This window comes from Salmo salar, chromosome ssa22, assembly GCF_905237065.1.
Source record: "Salmo salar chromosome ssa22, Ssal_v3.1, whole genome shotgun sequence".
Taxonomy (NCBI): Eukaryota; Metazoa; Chordata; class Actinopteri; order Salmoniformes; family Salmonidae; genus Salmo; species Salmo salar.
This window is the reverse complement of record NC_059463.1, coordinates 41984665-41996347: the sequence shown is the minus strand read 5'-3', so window position 1 is coordinate 41996347 and position 11683 is coordinate 41984665. Positions and strand designations below refer to the sequence as shown.

The 11683-nt window shown below is 44.8% G+C and overlaps 1 pseudogene; it reads right to left on the bottom strand.

Annotated features, from left to right (window-relative positions):
• Positions 1–139: 139 nt before the first annotated feature.
• LOC106583367 (filamin-binding LIM protein 1-like) lies at positions 140–11400 on the bottom strand (annotated as a pseudogene).
• Between the last annotated feature and the right edge of the window lie 283 nt (positions 11401–11683).

Genomic DNA, 11683 nt, shown 5'->3' with positions numbered 1-11683 from the left:
TCATTATTGAATTAGCATGTGTATTGTGATCCCTTGAGGAAATGATGCATGAAGCCATACAAAGAACATGCTTGTCTCAAAAAAGCTTGATGACATGGAGAGAGGCAGAGCAGCACAAAGCAAAGCAATACTGTATAATATATTCGTTTATTTTGTGATATGAAAGGCTATACTGAGAATGGACACGCAGCACTGAGCACTACATAATATTCAAAGAATGCATACCACAAAATACTTAAGACACCTGTTCCTTCCTTGACATAGACCAATCAGGTGAATCCAGGAAAATATTTTTGATGCATTTACTAGTGTGGGTTAAAAACGAGTGCAAAAGTACCAAGTATGAAATAAGTATAGGAGGCAATTGACAAACATTTATTGCTACATAAGGGATAATTGCAAATCATTTAAAAATACTGTGATTAAGAAAGTGTGACATTCAAAGTCCGATTACTTATTCCCATGATGAAGAATTAAGAAGGCCTGTCTTCTCTCCCAGTTTCATAGATAGTTCTCCTTTACAATCCAATCAGGACTGTTGACTTTCAGCTTGCTTCTCCATTGGCTCCACTGCACATTTGGATGTCTGTGTTGTGAGCTCTGGCTCAGTCCCGTCCTGGTTCCAGCCTGGGCCCATATTCAGTGTATCAGAGTAGGAAAGCTGATATAGGATCAGGTCTGCCCTTTGTATAAAAGCTTATTAATCTAAAAGGCCAAACTGATCCTAGATCAGCACTCCTTTTCTGAGACGCTTTATTAATATGGGCCCTGGTTCTGAGTTCAGTATTAGAGCTGGGCAGACTGAACTGTGGTCAGGTGACAACATAGAGAATGATAGAAGCCTCTAGTGGCCAAAAGGCCATTTTAGCATGAGCAGCGCTATTGAGGACTTCCACCATTTTAATGTAGTCAACTGGGTGGGACTTCCAACTTCGTTGGCTGATCCCTCTTGGTGACCCTGTTGGAGTCATGTGCAACAGGATCATCAGGAGGGATCAGCCAATCCTGAAGAAGAACATTGAATACTTCAAAATGGAGATAGTCTCAATGCCCATGCTGTCACAGATGACCATAATGGCATTGATACAATGATGAGGCCTCTTTACATCTCTATGGGTGACAAGACTTACACAGCACCCTCCCATCCAGTGGATGGCAGCCATGGTTGTTTGGCTCTGGGGAGAGCTGGGTACTGCAGACCTGAAAATAGGGTGAATAAAATAGAAAAAGCTGTGAGATCCAGATGCCACAGCCAAAGTTTCCTCTGTGAAAAATAAAGTTATTTTATTATATTCTGTTCTAACATTATTATATTTTAGATGTTTGAACTGTGATTGTGAAGGACCCAATCCCCAGTAATTATTGTGCTGATTGAGATCGGCACACAAATATAGCAAACACCCATAGTACGCTATCATATTTAGAGCATTTCTCTTGTTCCTGAACTGTACCTCACATCGATAGCAGTCCTCGTGAAAGGAGCGTCCCAGGCACTCCACGGTGTAGCTCTTCTATGCCATCCTCTCTTGGAATGATCAGCTGCTGGCAGGCACTAAACTGGGTAGCGTATTTCCTTCACCACACAAATCAGAGCGAGCACAGTGTTTCATCATTGTGAATTAATTATCAAATATTTTCAATTACAACAACATCAAGCCCATTTAGTAGCTCTCATCATCAAGTGATCCTGATATATGAGTGTGTAAGAACTTGGAACAGAAGATGGAGATTTGTGTAGCTATGTGTGTACCTGTAGTAATCCTGGAGGCAATACACTTCCCCAACCTCTCCCTGAGCAAAACTCTGCTCTCCAACTGGTTGGCTGCATGTTGCACAGATAAAGCAAGGTGGGTGGTAAGCTCTTTCCAGTGCACGGATTACCTGGTCTTTGATAACTTCCCCACACGCCCAGCAAAGTTCCAAACTGGCCTGAAGGAAAGAAAGTAGTTTATCATCGTTTATTGTCTTCATCATCATAAAGACGAAGGATCTTAGTTTGAGCCAGTTTGTTACAGCAGGAGGGAAAATCAAGTCAGAAATTTCAGAAGACCGTAACCTTAATTATAATCACCATATTTACTTCACAAACAGTAAATATACTAGTTGACACGTACTGTACTGACACTCACTCAGCAGTAGTTTGGAAAGGGTGTGGAGACTAGACACGCAGCGACCAAGACCCTGCTGCTGATGGAGATCACACATACTGACTCAAGGTAGTTGGGGAATGGGTGGGGGAGCTGGACAATAATAGGCTAATGGAAGCGGCGCAGGTCCTAATCCAGGCACTTGTCATCTCCCGTCTGGATTACTGCAACTCCCTGTTGGCGGGGCTCCCTGCCTGTGATATTAAACCCCTACAACTCATCCAGAACGCCGCAGCCCGTCTGGTGTTCAACCTTCCCAAGTTCTCTCACGTCACCCCGCTCCTCCCCACACTCCACTGGCTTTCAGTTGAAGCTCGCATCCGTTACAAGACGATGGTGCTTGCCTACGGAGCTGTGAGGGGAACGGCACCTTCGTACCTTCAGGCTCTGATCAGGCCCTACACCCAAACAAGGGCACTGCGTTCATCCACCTCTGGCCTGCTGGCCCCCCTACCTCTGCGGAAGCACAGTTCCCGCTCAGCCCAGTCAAAACTGTTCGCTGCAGGGGCACCCCAATGGTGGAACAAGCTCCCTCACGACGCCAGGACAGCGGAGTCAATCACCACCTTCCGTAGACACCTGAAACCCCACCTCTTTAAGGAATACCTGGGATAGGATAAAGTAATCCTTCTAACCCCCCCCCAAAAAAAAAAAGATATAGATGTACTATTGTAAAGTGGTTGTTCCACTGGATATCATAAGGTGAATGCACCAATTTGTAAGTCGCTCTGGATAAGAGCGTCTGCTAAATGACGTAAATGTAATGTAAATGTAAATGATGATGAAAATTACGTTTTCACTACCTCTATGATGAAGACATTTCAAAGTGGAAATTACAAACTTCAGAAGCCTTTTTAAACCTCAAATATACTACCTGTTTTTATTTCCAGGAAAAGTTATCCTGCAACAGGGTGATCCATTTTTGATCCTATATCTTAAAGTCATCATTCTCTATATTTCTTGTTCCTTCCCAAAAGGGTCTTCTTACCCAGCCTGGTCTCATGGACTAGACGTAACATAGTACATGTATATTCGTGACACTCAAATTAGTTTAATATGTTACGTTTGGTATGGTTTCATAGGACAGAAGGTTACTTAAGGTAAAAATGAATGAGTGGGCATATAACGTGACTGTCTAGCAACCCAATGGTTGCAGTCTCATCGCGGACAACTTTAGCATTTTAGCTAATTAGCAACTTTGCAACTACTTACTACTTTTAACTACTTTACAACTACTTAGCAAGTCAGCCAACCCTTCCACCAACCCTAACCTTAACCTTTTAACCTAACTCCTAACCTTAACCTTAAACCCAACCTTAACCCTAACCTTAACCTCTATCCCCTAGCCTTGCTAACATTAGTTACCTAGCTAACGTTAACATTAGCCACCTAGCCACATAGCTAACGTTAATGTACAAATTGCAATCCGTAACATATTGTATGAAATGCAATTTGTAGCATATCATACAAATTGTAATTTGTAACATATCATACGAAATGGATGATAGACATTCACAAATGAATACATACCATAACATATCAAACTAATTGGAGTGTCCTGGATTTACATTTACTATGTTACGTCTACACCTGAGTCCAGGTTGTCATACCTGGTAGCAGTCCTTCAGAGTGGTATTCCTGCCTTGTTATAGTACAGTTTACCAGCCAGAGGGATATGGCACTGTCTGCACTGGAAGTAACTGGCATGGTATGTCCTGTTCAGAGCCTCGATGGCAGTTTCACTCAGGGCCACAGGCTTACAGCAGAAGCCACACATCTCTACAAAGCACACATTCACATATCAAGCAGGGTTCAAGTTACACATTTACGTTTAGGTGTGCTCCAAGTCGATATCTCTGGCAATTTAACAGATGCTAAATGTATGCCATTTACAATCTGCTACTGTAAATGTAATATATTATTATTATTATATTTTAATTCTTATGCGGTGTACCCGATTTGTTATGAGGGTGCCCAGCCCCTCTCACCCCCCTAGCTCCCCTGTAATTCGACCTCTGATATCATAACTGTGAAATGTGAAAAGTGCCAGGTCCGGGTGACATTTCTAAAAGTTACCAGACACAGTTTCACACTTCACCTTACCCTTGGTCTCTACCGTCACTAGCTGCTCCTCTGGACTGCCTTGGATACGCTGAGACGGTTCCTTCTGTTCCCCCCACTAGATGGTGTGCTTTGGTCCAGCTGTCTATCCACTGCAGCTCTCTGTGGGTAAAAAAAGGGGATAAAGTCAAAGATTCTTCACTTGCGTGACTAATCATTTAGCTTTAGCACACAGACACGGTATTCTTAAACCTTCCTCAACAGTGCCATTTTTCAAGTAATATCAATACACTATTTTCTCTCTATTTTCTCAGTTTCAAAATTAGATAAAAAATGTTGGGGTCCAAATCTTCTGGATGGAGAGGGAATAGTGCTACAGTTCATGGTAATGGAGAAAGGGGCCCCAGTCTTGCACACTGTGAGTGTTCTTTGCAAAAATACATCAAATCCCCAGTGCCGCTCTGTTCAGGCATCTTATTGGCCTGTGTTTTCATTGTTTCGACTGAGAGATCGAAAACACAGAACACAACAATGGGGCGACAGGGAAGTTCATGTTTTTCTTCTAAGTAAAGGGAGGCGGTGCCAGGCGATGTTTGAGAAAGGCTCGAAAAATTACCAAAGACTCCAGCCACCCGAGACATGGACTCTTCTCCATGCTCCCGTCCAGCAGGTGGTTATGGTACATCATGGCTCAGACCAACAGACTCCGAAACAGCTTCCATCTCCTGGCCATAAGACTGTTAAATGGCTAAAAATTACTGCTCTCCCTCTCCCACAGACTATCCACACTGACTCTGTGCCCATCCACTGGTCTCCAACCACTCAGACGCACATACCTTCCCTGTCACTCTTACTCACATACACATACACACACTCACATACACCCTCACTCACACACTCATTACTGACGCCACACACTTACAACCCCCACCCCCAATAAGCATTTCTCTACGGCTGGCCATGCTTTCCACCTGGCTACCCCAACCCCGGCCAACAGCTCTGCACCCCCGCAGCAACTGGCCCAAGCCCCCCCCCGCTTCTCCTTCACCCAAATCCAGACAGCTGATGTTCTGAAAGAGCTGCAAAATCTGGATCCCTACAAATCAGCTGGGCTAGAAAATCTGGACCCTCTCTTCCTAAAATTATCCCCCGCCATTGTTGCAACCTCTATTACTAGTCTGTTCAACCTCTCTTTCGTATCGTCTGAGATCCCTAAAGATTGGAAAGCGGCCGTGGTCGTTCCCCTCTTCAAAGGGGGAGACACTCTAGACCCAAACTGTTACAGACCTATATTCATCCTGCCCTGCCTTTCTAAAGTCTTCGAAAGCTAAGTGAACAAACAGATCACTGACGATTTCGAATCCCACCGCACCTTCTCTGCTATGTAATCTGGTTTTCAAGCTGGTCACGGGTGCACCTCAGCCACGCTCAAGGTACTAAACGATATCATAATCGCCATCGATAAAAGACAGTACTGTGCAGCCGTCTTCATCGACCTGGCCAAGGCTTTCGACTCTGTCAATCACCGTATTCTTATTGGCAGACTCAACAGCCTTGGTTTCTCTAATGACTGCCTCACCTGGTTCACCAACTACTTCTCTGATAGAGTTCAGTGTGTCAAATCGGAGGGCATGTTGTCCGGACCTCTGGAAGTCTCTATGGGGGTGCCACAGGGTTCAATTCTCAGGCCGACTCTTTTCTCTGTATACATCAATGATGTCGCTCTTGCTGCGGGGGATTCTTTGATCCACCTCTACGCAGATGACACCATTCTGTATACTTCTGGCCCTTCCTTGGACACTGTGTTTACAAACCTCCAAACGAGCTTCAATGCCATACAACACTCCTTCCGTGGCCTCCAACTGCTCTTAAATGCTATTAAAACGAGCCCGCCCGACTAGCATCACGGAGTCAATCACCAGCCCGCCCGACTAGCATCACTACTCTGGACGGTTCTGACTTAGAATATGTGGACAACTAAAAATACCCAGGTGTCTGGTTAGACTGTAAACTCTCCTTCCAGACTCACATTAAGCATCTCCAATCCAAAGTTAAATCTCGAATCGGCTTCCTATTTCGCAACAAAGCCTCCTTCACTCATGCTGCCAAACATACCCTCGTAAAACTGACTATCCAACCGATCCTTGACTTCGGCGATGTCATTTACAAATTAGCCTCCAACACTCTCGTCAGCAAATTAGATGCAGTCTATCACAGTGCCATCCGTTTTGTCACCAAAGCCCCATATACTACCCACCACTGTGACCTGTATGCTCCCGTTGGCTGGTCCTCACTACATATTCATCGCCAAACCCACTGGCTCCAGGTTATCTATACGTTTTTGCTAGGTAAAGCTCCGCCTTATCTCTGCTCACTGGTCACCATAGCAGCACCCACCCGTAGCACGCGCTCCAGCAGGTATATTTCACTGGTCATCCCCAAAGCCAACACCTACTTTGGCTGCCTTTCCTTCCAGTTCTATACTGCCAATGACTGGAACGAATTGCAAAAATCACTGAAGTTGGAGACTTATCTCCCTCACTAACTTTAAGCGTCAGCTGTCAGAGAAGCTTACCGATCGCTGCAGCTGTACACAGCCCATCTGTAAATAGCCCATCCAACCAACTACCTACCTCATCCCCATGTTTGTTTTTCTGCTCTTTTGCACACCAGTATTTCTACTTGCACATCCTCATCTGCACATCTATCACTCCAGTGTAAATTACTGAATTGTAATTACTTCACCACTATTGGCCTATTTATTTCCTTACCTCCTTACTTCATTTGCACACACTGTATACAGATTTTTTGATTGTGTTATTGACTGTACGTTTGTTTATCCCATGTGTAACTCTGTGTTGTTGTTTTTGTTGCACTGCTTTGCTTTATCTTGGCCAGGTTGCAGTTGTAAATGAGAACTTGTTCTCAACTGGCCTACCTGGTTAAATAAAGGTGAAAAAAAAACAATGACATTTATTATTATTTTTTTTTAATTTGAATGGCAATAACATAGCCTTGTCCCAGATCTGTTTGTGAAGTCTTGCCAGCTGCTATGGTCGTTGTAATGTCATGGTTACCAATAGCATGGGATGTAGAGCCAGTCTTACCAGTTGGTCAGACACTGTGGTCTGTCTGAGGACACAGGTTGGAGGAGGGGGGCAGTAGGGGGCTCCTGCATGAGTGGAGGAGGCAGGAGAGGTGTAGGATCCTCAGTTAGCTCAGCATCCACAGATACGTGTGGAGAAGGCAGGAGAGGTGTAGGATCCTCAGTCAGCTCAGCATCCACAGACACGGGTGGAGGAGGCAGGAGAGGTGTAGGATCCTCAGTTAGCTCAGCATCCACAGATAAGGGTGGAGAAGGCAGGAGAGGTGTAGGATCCTCAGTCAGCTCAGCATCCACAGATACGGGTGGAGAAGGCAGGAGAGGTGTAGGATCCTCAGTCAGCTCAGCATCCACAGATACGGGTGGAGAAGGCAGGAGAGGTGTAGGATCCTCAGTCAGCTCAGCATCCACAGATAAGGGTGGAGAACGCAGGAGAGGTGTAGGATCCTCAGTCAGCTCAGCATCCACAGATAAGGGTGGAGAAGGCAGGAGAGGTGTAGGATCCTCAGTCAGCTCAGCATCCACAGACACGGGTGGAGAAGGCAAGAGAGGTGTAGGATCCTCAGTCAGCTCAGCATCCACAGACACGGGTGGAGAAGGCAGGAGAGGTGTAGGATCCTCAGTCAGCTCAGCATCCACAGATACGGGAGGAGGGGGAGGAAGGAGCTCTGTGTGGAAGAGGTTCAAGAGTTTTTTGTGGTTTTTGAGGTTCTCTGTATTGATATGAATGTTGCAGTAATCATCATCACAAAACAGTAGGGGTTTTGGAGAGTGGCACTTCTGAGAACAATGGCACTGGTGCGCGCGTGCATGTGACGACTCCATTTTCTTCTTTCAGTGTTTGAATGGATACAACGTCTCCCGGTTGGAATATTATCGCTATTTTACGAGAAAAATCGCATAAAAAAATTTGAAACAGCATTTGACATGCTTCGAAGTACGGTAATGGAATATTTAGAAATGTTTTGTCACGAAACGCTCCGGCGCGTCACCCTTCGGATAGTGATTTGAAAGCACGAACAAAACGGAGCTATATGGATATAACTATGGATTATTTGGAACCAAAACAACATCGGGTGTTGAAGTAGAAGTCCTGGGAGTGCATTCTGACGAAGAACAGCAAAGGTAATCCAATTTTTCTTATAGTAAATCTGAGTTTGGTGAGTGCCAAACTTGGTGGGTGTCAAAATAGCTAGCCATGATGGCCAGGCTATCTACTCAGAATATTGCAAAATGTGCTTTCACCGAAAAGCTATTTTAAAATCGGACACCGCGATTGCATAAAGGAGTTCTGTATCTATAATTCTTAAAATAATTGTTATGTTTTTTGTGAATGTTTATCGTGAGTAATTTAGTAAATTCACCGGAAGTTTGCGGTGGGTATGCTAGTTCTGAACGTCACATGCTAACGTAAAAAGCAGGTTTTTGATATAAATATGAACTTGATTGAACAAAACATGCATGTATTGTATAACATAATGTCCTAGGAGTGTCATCTGATGAAGATCATCAAAGGTTAGTGCTGCATTTAGCTGTGGTTTTGGTTTTTGTGACATTATATGCTAGCTTGAAAAATGGGTGTGTGATTATTTCTGGCTGGGTACTCTCCTGACATAATCTAATGTTTTGCTTTCGTTGTAAAGCCTTTTTGAAATCGGACAATGTGGTTAGATAAAGGAGAGTCTTGTCTTTAAAATGGTGTAAAATAGTCATATGTTTGAAAAATTGAAGTTTTTGCATTTTTGAGGTATTTGTAATTCGCGCCACTCTATACCATTGGATATTGGTGAGGCGTTCCACTAGCGGAACATCTGTCCCTAACAGGATTTTATACAGTGTATGTATTTTGTTATCATTCATAACAATACAATTATATGTAAATGATAATATCTAGACTTCTTCACAGCAAAAAATACAGATTTTGTAATATATGTATTGACTACTCCTGGTTACCTTCAGGACCCTTGTCTGCTTCTGTCTCTGTCTGCTGCTCCTGTGTGTCTCCCAGACCCCGGCTGAGGTCAGGGGTCACCGGGCTGGCTGGAGTTCTGGGCTCCAAGTGTCTGGCCAGGGAAGGTGTGGAGCTCTGGACCCCTTCGTGTGTACTGCCCTGGGACTCAGATGGAGCCCTCTCCTGCCTGTGAATTGTGCCTTGCTGTGTGCCACTGACACTGAGTTTATGAGTGCTGCTGTCCTCAGGGCCAACCCGCATGGCTGTACGTGGCATGTCGTTGGCGGTGGCGCTGTGCGTGCGTGTGTGTTGGTGCTGTGTGACTGTGGCTCTGTAAGGGGATGGCAGCGTAATAAAGAAGGAGGATACCATCCTCTTCTGTGGAGCAGCCGACGCCATGATGCTGAAACACAGATAATGCAACAGACCGTCGTCAGGTACAACATGAAACACACTAAACAACATAGTATTTATTTGATTCAAATTCAATAAGCTGATTCAACTTCCCACTGTAAATAGCACGTGAGGGACAAGCTAAACATACAGTGGCCACTATTGAACACACTGAGGACTGATGCTGGTAAAAAAAACTAGAAATACAAAACATAGAACATAAACCAAAACCCGGAAAACATAAATAAAACACCCCTCTACAATACACATAACCCCCGAACCAGATGAATCAAATACCCTCTGCTACGTCCTGACCAACCTACAAATACAAATAACCCCTATACTGGTCAGGACGTGACAGTTTCACTCCCTCCTGCAGTACAAAAATGTACGCAGACATAAAAGCATTTATAAAATATGTATACATACGGTATGCTGTACTTGTATGAAAAACATTGCCTGGCTACCAAAACTCCCTGCTCCGGCAAAATTCTACGCCCACGGACATTCGTTTATTTTCAATGAGTCTGGATCTGAGTACCTCCCTGACTATTTCTGGAACGCAAGCATATTCTGTTCTGATATAACCGCTCTGATTGGTCCCAGGAAACCGATGGGTTGGGCCAGAGCCAGCCCAGAACACATGGGTAAAGCAGCGTTTTGAAAATTCATCATTGTGTCACGGGTACTTAGGGCAGGAGGAAGGAGTAGAGTCAAATGCAGGAGATATCGTCCAGTAGCTCGAAGTTTATTCACACCCAAACACTAGGTGATCAAAAGGCACTGGGAGTGCACAATACCCAAAAGGGAAACAGGTAATCCACAAAGGGAAAATCACGCACGGGGCGCAGCCCGGCGAGAAAATAAATCCTCCAATATAAAAACGATAGAGAAGACACGGCCACAGCGTAAACCCGCTGACAAACCCGCTGACAAACCCGCTGACAAACCCGCTGACAAACCCGCTGACAAACCCGCTGACAAACCCGCACAACACACAACCCCAAAGGAACAAACTAAATACCCCCCCACTAATGAAAGAAATGACAACAGGTGCGGACCTAGACAGACAAAACACAATGAACACAGAAACACAGATCGGCGGCAGCTAGTAGACCGGCGACGACGACCGCCGAGCGCCACCCGGCCGAGGAGGGGCACCATTTTCTGTGGATACTGTGACACATTGGCTTTGATACACTGATTGGTTCGAGATGATCCAATCGCTGATTACTTTGTTTTGTACAACAACCCTTATTTTGACGTCACCACAAACGTCTTCAATGATGGCAATCTGACTGAAGTATGTAGCGAGCATAGAGCAGAGGAATAATTCAGTTTGAGTCATCAGGCAATGAAAAACATACTCCAACAGTCGAAAATACACACACAAATGAGTACACACACGTTCACACACACACACACACACACACACACACACACACACACACACACACACACACACACACACACACACACACACACACACACACACACACACACACACACACACACACACACACACACACACACAAGCACTAAGACTTGCATCCTCTCTGCTGCCAAACTACTTTGAAATGAGACCCCTAATAATAAGTGCAAATCAGTTTCTACTGTGTAATTGCATACCTGCTTGAAAAATGTGGATGTGAGCTCTATATTCCCCCTCTTTCTCTTTTCCTCTTTCCCTCTCTGTTTCGGCACTCCAGGTCCGCTCCTCTATTGTCACTCCTAAGCCGCCACTGAGAGGGCGAGCTCTGGCAGAAAGGACAGCTATCTACAGAAAGCCCCTCCTTTTCCTCCTGTACCACCCTCCCTCTCCCCCTCGCTCCCTCCCCCTTCCTCTCCCGCTGAATGACACCACTTCCCCAACCGTAAAAGGTGAACAGTTAATCACTAACAAAGTACAGTAAAAAGCATGACACATGCACACATAGTCATGCACAAACACATAGATTCACTCATGCATAATCTTACACACTCACACACACATTAGTAATGTACACAGCACGTACAGTATCACACAGA